The sequence below is a fragment of the Littorina saxatilis genome, linkage group LG1 (genome assembly GCF_037325665.1).
Source record: "Littorina saxatilis isolate snail1 linkage group LG1, US_GU_Lsax_2.0, whole genome shotgun sequence".
Classification (NCBI taxonomy): domain Eukaryota; kingdom Metazoa; phylum Mollusca; class Gastropoda; order Littorinimorpha; family Littorinidae; genus Littorina; species Littorina saxatilis.
The window spans coordinates 36,011,584-36,019,083 of NC_090245.1; the positions used below are offsets into that span (position 1 = coordinate 36,011,584).

The window sequence follows — 7,500 nt, forward strand, 5'->3', positions numbered from 1 at the left end:
TACAGTGAGGTGGACAGGCAGAGGAAGGTGTAATGCATCGACTCAGACTACTATAACATCCAGAAGGGGTAAGTTCCACACAAATGTGTACAATATGCATGTACGAATGAAGGTTCGAGCCTACAGTACGACAGAAAAACAAAGCTTACAGAAAATAGTTTGAGTCGCAGCGCAAAATGGGTCTCAGTCCTCCAAAACTGTTTAAACATCAATTCTTTTTCTTCTTCTTGTTCTTTCTGTGACGAAATGACATCGCGCATTCGCCCGGCACATACATACTCACGCGCGGTCGTAGATTCAGGAAATCTATATAACTACGGAGCGATAGCAGTGGTTTTTATTTTTAATTATTTTTTGTAAAGAGAGTGACTATTTTCTTTATTCATTCTCAGCAGAAGACAGAATTCCGACGCTGGCTTTTTATCGTCCTGTATGCCAGCGAAACTGTCTTTGACAATGGTTAAGGGGAACTTGAAAAATGTTATTTTGATAAATCGCAACCATTAAACACAAACAAACAGCACGTAGAGTGGTGTCCAGCTAGCCACAGACATTTCTGTTTGAAGAAGTGTTACGTTGCTAACAGCAATACGTTACGTATTACAGCCTTTCAAGTTTTTGGAGTGCTTTTTGTAAGCTTTATCTATTCAAGTTTTTCCTAAAACGAATGCTAACATTGCCATAAATGCGGTGGTTCATTTCCCTATAAGCGTGCTACATGTATGTCTAGCGTCAGTTTCTGTTTGTAGGAGATTGTTACACGAAGACGTTTTGTTACACGAAGTCGTTTAATGACAGCGGGACACAATTCATCCGTTGTTCTTTCCATTGTATGAACTGTCTTGATGTTAGCAATGCCATCAGTGCATACTATGGTACATATGATGTGTGTGTGTATTTATGTGCGTTCGCGTGTATGTGTGTGCAAGAGAGAGAGAGAGAGAGAGAGAGAGAGAGAGAGAGAGAGAGAGAGAGAGAGAGAGAGAGAGAGAGAGAGAGAGAGAGAGAGAGAGAGAGAGGAGAGAGAGAGAGAGAGAGAGAGAGAGAGAGAGAGAGAGAGAGAGAGAGAGTATGTGTCGCCCGCGCGCTGTTCGATTTTTCCTCAAAAGTTGCCTAAATTACTTCTATTGCACAGCACACCATATAGTCTTTTCCTTTGCAAGTGGCTGCATATATATATATCCTAACGCATTTAACTTCCTGCATTGAAATGCCGGTGTGCAGACAAGGATAACAGCCTGTCACGGCAAAGCTTTCACTGTTCAATTATACACGTTTCTTGGCAAGTGATCAAGTTGTTGCTGTTACTCTCGATTTGACGGCCTGGATTTGCCATCCTGTGTTGCTTACGCTTGTTCGATGTGAAAGGAAACGAGTTACACTTCCGTGATTTTTCTTGACTAAGGATCGACAGGTATAGTTACTTTAATGGTACATTCTACTTTATTTCGTCAAGTGGTTGTTGCTAAAAATAATGTGAACAAGAATTTAAAGAGTCAAAGAATTGACCAATATAATTCACTTGGGTTGCGACTTTCTGATCACATTGTCATTTCTTAAATTTTGTAAGAATCGATGCACATCGTTATGTGTTATTGTTAGTGTTGGTAATAGTGTTAGTGTTAGTGATAGTGTTAGTGTTAGTGATAGTGTTAGTGAGAGTGTTAGAGTTATAGTATGTGTTTGTGTGTGTGTGTGTGTGTGTGTGTGTGTGTGTGTGTGTGTGTGTGTGTGTGTGTGTGTGTGTGTGTGTGTATGTGTGTGTGTGTGTGTATGTGAAAGATATTGATTGAGAGAGGGAGAGAGAAAAAGAGAGAGAGAGAGAGAGAGAGAGAGAGAGAGAGAGAGAGAGAGAGAGAGAGAGAGAGAGAGAGAGAGAGAGAGAGAGAGAGAGAGAGAGAGAGGTTTACAATTGTACAGTTATGAAACAGGTAAAAGCATTTCTACATATTATTATTACTTCTGCTTTTTTGTTTCCCAACAGTACTCTTTCCTTTTGTGTGCCTACTCTTGTTGCTATGCAAAAAATGAGACAAACCCAGGACAACACTGTGTTGAATTCTGTCAACGTCACATTGGTAGGTGTATGTGATCGCAAAAAGGACACATAAAACCATGTTGTTTAGCCGAGACGCCTCCATAAATCATGTGTTCATTTGCATACGTAAAGTTCTTGGTTAGTTCGGTCACAGTTAGCCAACTTCGAAGAAAGTGTACACTGAGTAATGGTACAACTAACACATAGCACTAATGAGTGTTACAGTTCCCGAACACTTGTTCGTGTCATTTGATTCTTGTGCGTGTATTAGGAATGCGTATTTGTGATATATTTGGAAGATACTATTCGTACTGGGGTAAGAGATTCCTATAAATTAGTAAGTGAGGAAGTAAGGAAGGAAGAAAGGAAGTAAGTAGGTAAGTAAATAAACGATTTAAATGACAAAACTCGATTTTGTTTTAAATTTGACAAGACAGCTGTTCTTTTGCGACATCTAGCGGACACAGCTCACACGAGTTCCAGGTAATTAAAATCCACAAACGCCAGGGTAAAGACAAAACAAAAAGAAGACTTTAATCAAGTCAAAAACAAAGAATGTAACAGACCTGCCAAATCTTCGTTAGGAGGAGCGAATGTTCTCAAAGACTATCTTATACAATTATGTCTTGCATACTAATTTGATCGATGGTAAAGCTTATGTAATACGTATTGACTTTGCCTCTGCCTCAGGATTCAGATATGCTGCGTGACATGTGAAGTTTATACGCAATATCCTTCTGCTGGTAGACAGCATGGGTCTAGTAAATGTAAAGGCAATTATGTCCTTCCCGTGTTGGCTCACCGTCTCAAATCTAGCTTGGCTTTTACATTCATGAAATAAGATCATACCTCTGCTTGGTCAAATACCAAAAATGAACAGCTTTGGTGTTTCCCTGGGCACACTGGGAACTTTTGATGAATTAATTTCGTAAAAGCTACTGGTAGCGTTTTAAGGAAATAACTCATAAAAAATCAACTCACTACAGCAAACAGTTAAGGTGTTGATGTTTGGTATATGTCCAAGTGGAGGGATGATCTTATCCCATGTACAATTATGGACATGGAGACGGTGAGCCGAGCTGTTTTCACGAGGACTGTGCCTTTTATTTGCAGCCTCTACAACATTGAAGGGATAGATAAGAAAATGACACAATGGATGTTATTGTTGTTAGAGACGCAGAAGATGATGCGCAATCACAACGACACGCCAATTTGATGAGCATAAACGTGCTCTTAAAACCTTGGATGCGCGTTAAATTGTCCCGACAATTGTAACATTTTGACAGTCCAAGAATATGGAGACGAGTTGTCTCAAAAAAACTTTGTAGGCAGCGTGTACGTTTGGGGCTACAAAGAGGAAGTACTTTTTTGTCAACGCTAATTGCCCAAAAAAGCAATATGAAAAAAGCCCACGCGTGTTAGCGTTTATGTCACCTTCTTGTGTAAGAGGACGCAGCAGGGCTCTTCCAATCACTACGATACCTGTGTCTGTGCTTCTGAATTTATTAATTTTAACTCTTACTGATTACTTTGTTGACTGAATTGCTGGTTGTAGTGCCGCATGAGAGGCACATTTAGAAGTGTTAAAGACAATGTTTCAGTTTAGTACATTGCTGTGGGACAAAAAAGTGTTATATAGTTTATTATTGTTGAGATATTATGGATACTGACCTATGTCTGTTTTACACCACCCCTTACATATGCACATCATATAAATGTAAACAATTTTGTTTTCAAATTCCTGTGTTCCAGGCAGACCATGTGGCAAGTAGCTGTCCTGTACGCTGTTGTCCTCTTGTCTGCGACCCTTGGTGACGATCAGCCCTGTTTCAGCGATGCACCAGACAACTGCAATTTTGTGGGTGATCTGTCATCGTGCAGGTGGACATTTGATGACACCGTCTGGACCTATGGAAGCTCCAGTGCTGTGTTTGGTACAGACAGTTCTTCAGGAGCAAACATGACAAGCAGAACAGCATGCTCCACAGGCGAAGAAACACACTGTTTACAAATTCACTATTTGTTTGAAGTAGAGAACACTAGCATAAGAGTACTACTAATCAGAGTCAGCGACGAGGACGATGGAGATATCAGTGAAGTGCAGCGAGGTATACACAGTAGAGAGCAGGTTATAGTTTGGAACTCATCAGATTCAGAAATACGTGTGTGTCACACAGCTAATATACCTATTCAGAGCAATGATAACTTTACCATCGTACTAGAGGCCAGAAAATTCACTGCAGAAATCGGCAACATTTTCATACATTTTATCAATTATATCAAAGTTCCGTGTTCAACTTTACCAACAAGTACAGCACCTTCACAACTAACGAACATACAAAAAGAACGAACAACAACGATTGGTCCACACGTCTCTGCGGACGCTTCGAACGACGTAGGTGTCGTGGTTGGAGTTGTGGTAGCTGTTATTGTCATCGCTGTTGCAGTTGTCTTCTTCATCCTGTACCGACGAAAACAATTGCATCTGTGGAAGACGTGTTTTATTAATAAAAACGAGAAGAACCCTACCGCAACATCACATAGCGGAGGAGAGCGCAGCGTTGGCAAATATGACAAACGCGCTGTCAATGGCGTCAAAGTGACACCGACAGTTTCAGGACATAACAACCATGCTTTCCCAGCGTCAGAATCACAGCCTTCAGACACCTATTATAGTGTGATCAAAGATACAGATGAATCGGGAGCTCCCCACTACTCTACCATACAGGAGTGCCAGTCTGCTGACGGCAAAACGCTGGCTGACGCTTCGAAATTAACTGACGACGATCCTTACGAAATCAAGACTGAAAATGGACATTTAACTTCCAGATCTACAGCGACAAGACACGCCAATGCTTATGCAAATCTCAAAGGTAAAACAGGGGGGAAAGGAAACCCTTTAGCACATGCTTCTAACGGAGACAATAGACACACACCAGTAGACTATTCTCTGGCAAGAGGTACGGGAGATGAAGTGACTGGAGTTCACCATTGTCTTGAAGAAGATTCGAACAATCATGGAGAGGGAGGGGACACAGGGTTGTACCACTACGCCAAGGACCCTGACATGAATCCGGAAGCAGGTGCAGATGCAAAAGGAGTGTACCACATCCTCGAAGAAGACCCTGCCATTTCGAGAGACGATCAGTCACTCGGAGTATATCATGAACCTAAAGTCGAACAAACGGGGCAGCGGACTGCAAAAGTCTCCAAGGGACTACCTGGGAACTACAACACGCTAGACTTTGTAGGAAAGAGGTCTGATCTGAAGACACACGAGGATGGTTCAGGCGGAGTGTACAATCACCTGGGGGCAGAGAGTGATGACCCTTACAATGAGGTGGACAGGGATGTAAGGTTAGAGGTCATCGATGGAGAATACTCCCACATCAAGCTGAGTGACTGTTAGAGACATCAAGCAAGTCCCTGTAGTTTGCCTGTCCGACTTGTCCTTTGTTATCTATTCGTATCGGAAAGAGATAAGACTTCCTTGTTTTGAGAATCTCGTCAAGAAGGAACAAGTGTGTTGCGATCTGTTTGGTTGTTGCAGACGTTTTGCTGAGTACAGATTTAACATTCGCAAATGAACTGTTTGACCTGATAAGATAAACTACACTTACTGCTTGATTGAAAGTCACGTGACTTTTGTTCTTTCTGTACTGTTCTAAAGTTCTGTGTTTTGCAGCTAAAGCTCCAATATTTCCTGTCATTACATTGTGTTGTTATTTTGTTTCGTTGTTCTTCATATTGTTCTACTCTACTTCATTTGTTTTTGCCTAACAGCCACACAAAGGCCTGGTGATCCATTTTATTACAATACTGTAACTGAGCATAGACGGATGTTAACAATAGACAAAAGTGACGGTAACGGACAAAAACTAATCACTGACGCGACGCGGAAGATAAAATGACCCTCACACGTTAGCAGATGTTAAATTGCTACCGGGTTCATGTGACTCAAACCCGGATCGCCGGTCTGAACATGTGATGCTTTTCCTGTGTGGAAGGATATGCAATGCATTGAAGGTGAAGTTCGCTGTGTGTGTGGTTCAGTGGTTCTGTGTCAATTTCTTAAAGCCCTTAACACTAATGTAGTTTTAATATATATATACTGAAACGATATACACTGAGATTGTGTACTCTTTTTGTTGTTGATTTTATTCAAAATACATGAATACAATTTTGTTTAAACCACAAAAAACACCTTTTTGCATGTCCCGTTCTCCGAGCTGTGATTTTTGCATATATTGTGTGTGTCTGAAAATGTGTGTGTGTGTGTCTGTGTGTGTCTGTGTCTGTGTCCGTGGCTGTGTGTGCTCATGTGTATGTTGTTCTGATGCGTTATGCAAGAGCATAGACAATGTACATTCGTTGTTCCAACCGGTAACATTATTGTGTGACTTTTATTTTCTATTCCCTTACACATACTTTTCACCCTCCAACTCTGCACTAATTTGTCTCGCACCGCCCCCCCCCCCCCTTCCTCACATTGCATTTGAAGTAATTATCCCCTATGGCCTAAATGTTTTTTTCATGTTATCTTCTGGGCTGAGCGTTACGCAATGACAAATTTTTGTTTTGTAAATAGAAGTTCAAGTTGTATTTAAAATTGTTATATTTACGTGTATTTTGGTTGTAATCGAACCATGAGAGACAATATTGGATTGGACGTTTTCCTGCTGTGTATCTTTACAAAACCCAAAAACAATCAATATATATTTATTTAGATGAAGATTAGTTGAAGATAATAATATCATGCAATTATGTTTCATACCATATTTCACTCTTTTTTTTAACAGTACACACCAAGTTTTGCTCATCGTGTGTTTTGCTTATCAAAGTTGTATATCATTTTCTCTGAATTTGTTTACCGCCATCATGATTTGCGTCTGTGTCTTTTATGTTCTCTTGAATTATTCTCTGAAAAAGGAAAGGTTGTACACGGTAAGCTGTACAGATTTGGTCTTTTGTTATTGTTAGAGCATTTTAGTTAGTCTGCAGGAGATTGTTTTAACAACGATTAAGAACTCATGTCGATGTTTCAGTACACCTTGAAGCACCTGCAAAATACCTTTTAAATATGGTGTGGCTGACATAGAGAGAGAGAGAGAGAGAGAGAGAGAGAGAGAGAGAGAGAGAGAGAGAGAGAGAGAGAGAGAGAGAGAGAAAGAGAGAGAGAGAGAGAGAGAGTGTCTGTGTCTGTGTCTGTGTCTGTGTCTGTGTGTCTGCGTGTCTGTGTGTGTGTGTGCGATAAAATTGAAACATTTCATGAATCCATTTGTTTAATCACACATATTTTGTTGTTGCTTTTTGTGTAAAATTGAACTAGGTTAATTATAAATGATCATGCATAAACTACTGTTTTTGTATTATTCTGCCCGAAACATCACTTTAGTAAAGCTTTGCACAAATCTTTCTTTTGTTCTATGTTTCTCATTTTGCAAGATTTCTGTGACTGTGTG

General features: G+C 40.4%; 1 protein-coding gene across 6 annotated transcripts in view; it reads left to right on the plus strand.

Annotated features, from left to right (window-relative positions):
- The window catches only part of LOC138968356 (uncharacterized), an 87,341-nt gene that overhangs the window by 13,795 nt on the left and 66,046 nt on the right, over positions 1 to 7,500 (plus strand). For 2 of the 6 annotated variants that reach the window (XM_070340929.1, XM_070340956.1), the window contains exon 2: positions 1 to 68. This exon is cut by the window's left edge and continues 62 nt beyond it. The exons of 2 other annotated variants lie outside the window; for them this stretch is intronic. The gene's annotated coding sequence lies outside the window, so the exon portion shown is untranslated. Of the gene's footprint in view, positions 69 to 3,790; positions 6,517 to 7,500 lie in introns of those variants that run through there. 2 more of the 6 variants (XM_070340950.1, XM_070340919.1) reach the window with 2 other exon arrangements.